This window comes from Microtus oregoni, unplaced genomic scaffold (genome assembly GCF_018167655.1).
Source record: "Microtus oregoni isolate MIOR12 unplaced genomic scaffold, Mior012 000015F_ref0000493, whole genome shotgun sequence".
In the NCBI taxonomy this organism is placed as follows: domain Eukaryota; kingdom Metazoa; phylum Chordata; class Mammalia; order Rodentia; family Cricetidae; genus Microtus; species Microtus oregoni.
The window spans coordinates 35,089,201-35,095,816 of NW_024543074.1; positions in this window are offsets into that span (position 1 = coordinate 35,089,201).

Consider the following 6,616-nt stretch of genomic DNA (forward strand, 5'->3'; position numbering starts at 1 on the left):
TGACTTAGCATTCTCCAGAAGAATAGGATCAGTTAGGCACTTGGAAGTCACCTGCTGCAGCAGGACAATGATGCAGCCCTGCACCAAGCAGGCGATTTGGGGGGAAATGGTATACCAGCTACGCGGTTACAGTCACTAGTTACTGGTTGTTCTCTAACCCAAGCTATCTAAGAAAAAGGCATTGCTCAACCATGTATTTTTCTCAGACTGCAAATGCTGACTTGCCTGTCTTCAGTGGTGGCTTGCTCTGGGACACCGAACTGCACATTGTCACTGTCGGGATCTGTGTTTCCATCTGCTGCAGCCGAATGGTAATGTGACTTAGGAGCCTGTTTATGTGGCTGTGTGCATAGTGGCAGAGCACCGCCCATGGGATGTGGCAGGGCACGTGGACCAGAGAGCAGAGTCGGTGTGGTACAGAAGATTCTTACAGCAGAGAACTTGATCAAGGTCACCCCGTGCATTAGCCCAGGCTGGGGCAGCAACCAAGTCTCGTCACATTAGCCTCAGACAGACTTCTTTGCTCTCTGCGAGGCAGCAGAGAATAGTGAAAACCATGAGGAAGACCCCTTTCCCACTCCACACTCTCACAGCCATATTGCGATGCTGCGGCAGTTCCAGACCTCTAAAGTAAGGGAAGTGGCCTCACACAAGACAATGGACCTCTTAGTAAGGGAAGTGGGCCTCACACAAGACAATGGCAGATCCTCCAGGGACATTCTGATGTTCTAACAAGCATCTCTTGTCCCTCAAGCAAACCCAGGAATCCATGAACATGTGGAGCAGGCGGAGGCAGCAATCAGGAAAGGAGGCTGCTTAGGAAGCAGCCAAGCTGAGAACTTGCACAGTGTCCAATTAAACTAAGCTTGGCCTGAGGCTGCCTGGATGCACCAAGTTCCTCTCTAATGAACTGCATCCTAATTCAACACACGGAGAACCCACGAGAACACAACTTCAGAGTCAGTCAGCAGCAGCAGGCAGCTTTCTGTGTCCACAAAGGGTTGTTTCCAAGACCTTTGGGGATACCAAGATCCATGACACCTTCTGTAGCCACAAATCCAACCATTTGGAGACAGAATGTATACATAGGTTCTGTGCAATTGCAGTTTTCTTTTTGCCAATAACCCCTAAAGAACACAGATATTGAAATAGCATCTGTGTTGTAACAGGTATGATAAGCAAGTTAGAAAGGGTTAAAGTATACAAGAAGATGTGTGTACGTTATATGCAAATGCTAGGTCACTTTATATAAAGGCACCCAAATTCTGGGATTTTGTAGTCTTGGAGGCTGAGGCAGGAAATAGTCCCCCTGCTGGTGGCCACAGGTCAAGTCCCAAGTTCTCGGGGTTGGAACACTGAAAGCCTGAGTTCCCTGCCTGACTGTGGGTGACTTAAGTTTCAGAAATCAAACTACAGATAAAGCAGTGATAGTACATTTGTGTCTCACTGCCATCAACACAGTATCACAGTGGGCGGTCCCATGCGTGCTGTCTGCGAGGAAGTCTCAATATATGAATCCTCTCTTCCCGACTCTGTAGCAGCCAAGCTGAGAAGATACAGGAACTAAAAACGTCATCATTATTATTGGCAAAGGCCACACTGGAGGGCATTCCTCTCCAGGTCAGCTCAGCTCCCTGCTAACCAGATCCCAGAACTCAGCAGACTTCCCGCCTACTGGCGATTGGGCCTGTCCCCGTCCCCCCACCCACCCAATGACCTGGCAAGGGCTCCTCCGGGTAAGACTGAGGTGTAAGGATCTCCAGTTCTACAGGAAGTGTGTCCTCTAGAGAGTTGTCCATCAGATCCCCCACCTCCAAACACCAACAAAGCCAGTGACTCTACCAGAAATTCTGCTCCCTGAAAGAGAAAAAGGAAGAAATCTTTCCCCCTGCAGCTGCCCCGAATGATATTTCTGGAAAGACACTTTAATAACCAACTTCATCTGAGAGGAACTCAGCCTGGAACCCCTTTCAGTTCCTGTGTGTGTGTAGCATTCAAACCAAGTCCATTTGTTTTCTTTTCTCTAAGGAAGCGTTTTTATGAATGGGGAATTAATTTTCTCATGAATATTTATACAATAATTTATATTTTATTTAAGGTTTTGAAATATAACTTTTACCATCCATCAAATTAATACCTATACTAGAGTCCAATTAAATCTCGAATTCCTCACAGGGTAATTATAATAATAAATAGATTATATATTAGGCTTGGAGATTATAACACAGGTGCGGAAACATAGTAAATATATAATATCTATTTTCTGTCTTTGGTTGCTTATTTCAATATATACTGGTTTTAGTTATAACTGTAGTTGGTTTAATGCACCACAAAATTGTGTTGAACCTCTTTCTTTAGCTACAAAGTGAAAAATTAAATGACATTTTAAAGATTTTCCTATCCTATATTTTAATATAATTTTTGAAAGTTTTTCCACTCCTCTGTCTTTCCTGTAAAATTCTTCCCATGCCCCCACTCCTACTCACATTAATGATCTCCTCTTCATTATTATTGTTTTATACACACACACACACACACTCAGCCTGCTGAGTCCACTTAGTGTTGCTCATACAAACGTGTTTGGGAAGACTACTTGGGATCGATAACCTACCAAGAATCAGGGCCTTGACCCTGTTGAGAGCTGTTTCTCCCTCTCTCAGTAGCCAATGCTGCCTGTAGCTCTTTATCTGTGGGTAGGACGCTGCCTACCGTGGCTTGTCAACTGGGGCTGCCATTTTGCAGGTCTTGTTTGGGCAACAGTATTGTTAAGATTTCTCTCGGGTACAGCTCCTGGACAATTTAGCACCTTTTTTATTCTACACTTTTCTGTTTTGTGCCTCTTATTTATTTCATGGAGTTAGTGAAGTCTGAGATTTAAGACTTGTGTCATTATAACTAAAGTTTCATTTTAAATATCTTCCCATGTAGACTATTTTTAGTACTTGAATCTACTTTGGGAACTATAAACATTTATTGTAAGATTTTCAGAGTTGAGAATTCTAGAGGGGCACTGATACATGTTCTCTTCAGTGGTGAGAGATTTATTAAAAGACTTAGAAATGCCACAGATAGACAGCTGTGTGGAGGGGGCTCTGAGGAGAGTTCAGGCCCACAAGGCAAAGTGAGGGCTCCCTCTCGGGTTTCAGAGAAAGGGCATCTCACATCATGTGGTTGATGAGCTGCCCGTGGTCAGTGCTTGCAGCTCAGCACGTCTTCATTCAGACATCAGAGGAAGTGGGAAAGGCTTGGCCCTTTAATCCATCATACAGGATGTGGTACCTATAGACCTTGGTTGGGTAGAACTACAGAATGACAAGCAGACCTCTCTGTGGGATTTTATCATTTCCCCTGTAGCACTGAGAATTACAAAGTCAGCCATGAGGATGGACAGGGAAAGAGGCTCCAGAATGTGAGCCTGAGTAGGCCTGAGTAGCTCCTAGCCCAAACCTAACATCACCGCTACTCCTGATTTTTTTTTTTTAAAAAAATCGGGATTGTGCACAGTCCCAAAGCCTCTTCTTGCTTCTTCTCTTAGATGGTTTTGGTTCCTTTGGAATAACATTCTTTAAGGATACAGAAATACAAATTGCTGACAAGCTGTCAGAGAAAATCTCCCAGAGATAGAAAATTCTCAGATCACAAAAAGAAAGGGTAGAGAGGTAGGGTGGAGAGAAAATGCAGAAGAGGCATGAGATAGCAATAGCAGAGAGAAGATGCAGAAAAGGCATGGGGTAGCTACAGAGAAGGGAGAGGTTGCAGAAGAGGCATGGAGTAGCAATAGAGCAGAGAGAGCATGTAGCAGAGGCATAGGGTAGCTACAGAGCAGGGAGAGGATGCAGAAGAAGCATGAGGTAGCTACAGAGCAGAGCCCTGGGAGTATCTTCACTCAGGGGCACTGAACCAGACTTGAGGAGTGCTGATCTAATTTTGTCTTATAATTGATCATCAGCTAAAGCAATAGAGACAGTGTTAGAACCTGCATAGCAGCAGTGGGTGAAGTTTCTGTTACAGCAACAGACAATAAACTACAACAGTATTTAGGTATCCCAACTTGGAACCTAGGTGGACTGTGGCAGGACTTTTATTGTTTGTGTTGTTTTGTTTTTCGTTTTTTCGAGACAGCATTTTTCTGTGTAACAGTCCTAGCTGTCCTGGAACTTGCTCTGTAGACCAGACTGGTCTTGAACTCATAAAGATTGACCTGCCTCTGCCTCCTGAGGGCTAAGATTAAATGTGTGTGCCACTACCCGGTTTAGGACTTTTAAGTAGATTCTTACATGGGATTTTAATTTTCTTTCTATGTTTATTTAAGTAAGAATAAACTTTTAGAGTTTTTACAAAACACTAGGCTTATAAGAGACGAGAACATTTCGTTGGTCACAGCCGTGTTCACTGCCCACCTCCGAGTCAGCTGCAGCCTCCCTCAGGTTCGCAGCTGGAGTGTAACTCTGGTGTGTATCTCCTACATGAGAGATGCTGGATGTGCTGGAGGGGATGGGTCTCGCATCCCTCCTGCTGGGTGCTCTGATGCTTCTAAGTACCCAGGGGATGAGAATCCACAATCCACCAGGCACTGCCCCAGAGTCCTTCCTCCAGTCCACAGCTGGAGCCTTGTCACCCACCATCCTCGGCCATCTCTCAGTCCACATCCTGTGACTGTAAGGGAACCCAGGGGTGAATAGCTGACAGAGAAATGGGGTTTGTTTAGGCTCACAGGTCTGGAGGGAGGGAGTCCACAGTGGAGAAAGGGATGCAAATTTGCAGGACAGCTGACCCATTCATAGGTCTGCTCCTTGACCCAAACACCTCCTATGAGGCCTCACTTCCCCAAGTCTGCAGCACTGAGGAGTTAAGATCCCAACATGACTAGAAAACTCAAGCCATTGTTTGTGTATTAATAAGTTTTCCCTGATTCTTTTAAGGAACTATGAAAAGGAAACCTACACAACAGATTCCTTCTCAGACTTGAGCTAGGGTGAGGTACAAAATGCTTCTGTTCTGACGGAAGCTTCACCCCAGACCCTGGCATCCATATACCCAAAGAGTCTGGGATGTTCTGGTAGAGTGTTCAGGAGGAAGCTTCACTCCAAGCCCCCTTCCCCATCTCTCTCCAAACCCTGCTGCATCTCAGAAAACCTGCCAAATGATGACCCATCCCCCAGAGATGCTCAAGACCACTCCCACAGGGTATTTAAACTGCTCCTCAGCGAACAGACATGTGGTTTTCTGGTCTTCTTTCCTGTCTCCTCTGCAGTGGGGGAGGTCTGGAAAATCATCTGGTGGAATTTTTATCCATTAAACTTGCACTTTTACTAATTTGGTTTGATTTGGTCTGATTTGGATTGTTGCATTGGCAGAGGGGCTTATTGGGGTGTACAAACTTTTCAGCTTCCTTATCGCTGCTGCGGTGGCTGTGTGGGTCACAAGGGACTGTGGATGTATCAGGAAAGTCTGGTCATTTGTGGGAGCCCAGTCTCCACCTACCACAGTCCATGTGTGGAGGGGAGGGTTGTGTTACCAATCAGGCTGAACTTCAGTTTAGCTGTCTTCAGAACATTTCGTGGGAAACGAAGAGAGACCTACAAAGACCTGTTAGTCAGAGCAGCTGCAAACCACAGAAGAACAGGAAGCTCACACTGTACATTTCTGAGCTCTCACAACCACAACCAAGGAACTAAAAGGCGCCCAAGAAATTCATGCAGTCCTATTCAGTTCTCTCTCAGGTCCCCAAACATTTTATCAACTAACTACACAGGTTCAGATGTTAGTTCAGCAAAGGGCCAGTCCACATACATCTTGCAACAAAGTGCAAGTCCTCTAGCCGGAAAAGAAAGTGCTTTTCCAATCTCCAAACTCACAGACACACACAGAGACAATGACACAGACACACGCACACACATACAAACACACGCACACACACACACTGCAAGCCATCTAGAATTAAAATGTAGACTGTGCAGTTAGCTGGCTGTGGAGATTTGGGTTGTGCGCTGTGATCCCCGCCCCTCATTGCATTAATCAATAACATTCATCCTGATTTAAGGTACCCATGGCTCCCTCCTTTATTGGCTTTGAACCAGGAGGAAAAGCACACTCCCAGATGACCTCCCCAGGCTTAGGGCACTAGCAGGAACAGAGGGACAGGCTCGTGTTCATACTTGATGGCTTTGTATGCTGTGTGACTAGTGCGATCTTCTCTGCAGGAAGCAAACTAAACTCAATAAACAAAGGTAATGGACTAGGCAATGAAGTCAATTAGAATTCACACGCCAGTGAGACTTGCTAAAGGTGTTTGGGACTTGTATGTGTGCTGTTGGTGTGCTAAGGGGAGCAGGGGTCCCCATTACTAAGGGGTTATACTGGAGGGAACCAGTAAAACAGGAGTCCCAGTTACTAGGGGATTATACTGAAGGGAGTTGGGGGAAAAAGCCGAGATGGTGACAGCACAGAAAGTCACAGGCAATTTCTCCTTCCTTTGAGTAGCCAGAGTTTTTCCTTCTTCCCCTTACTTGTATCGCAGTGTTTTGCCTCTTTGGGAACTTCAGGGTCAGCCTGTTCCTATGCCTTGCACAGAAATGCTCGGGAAATGCTTGCTGACTTGAGGAAACAGAGTTGC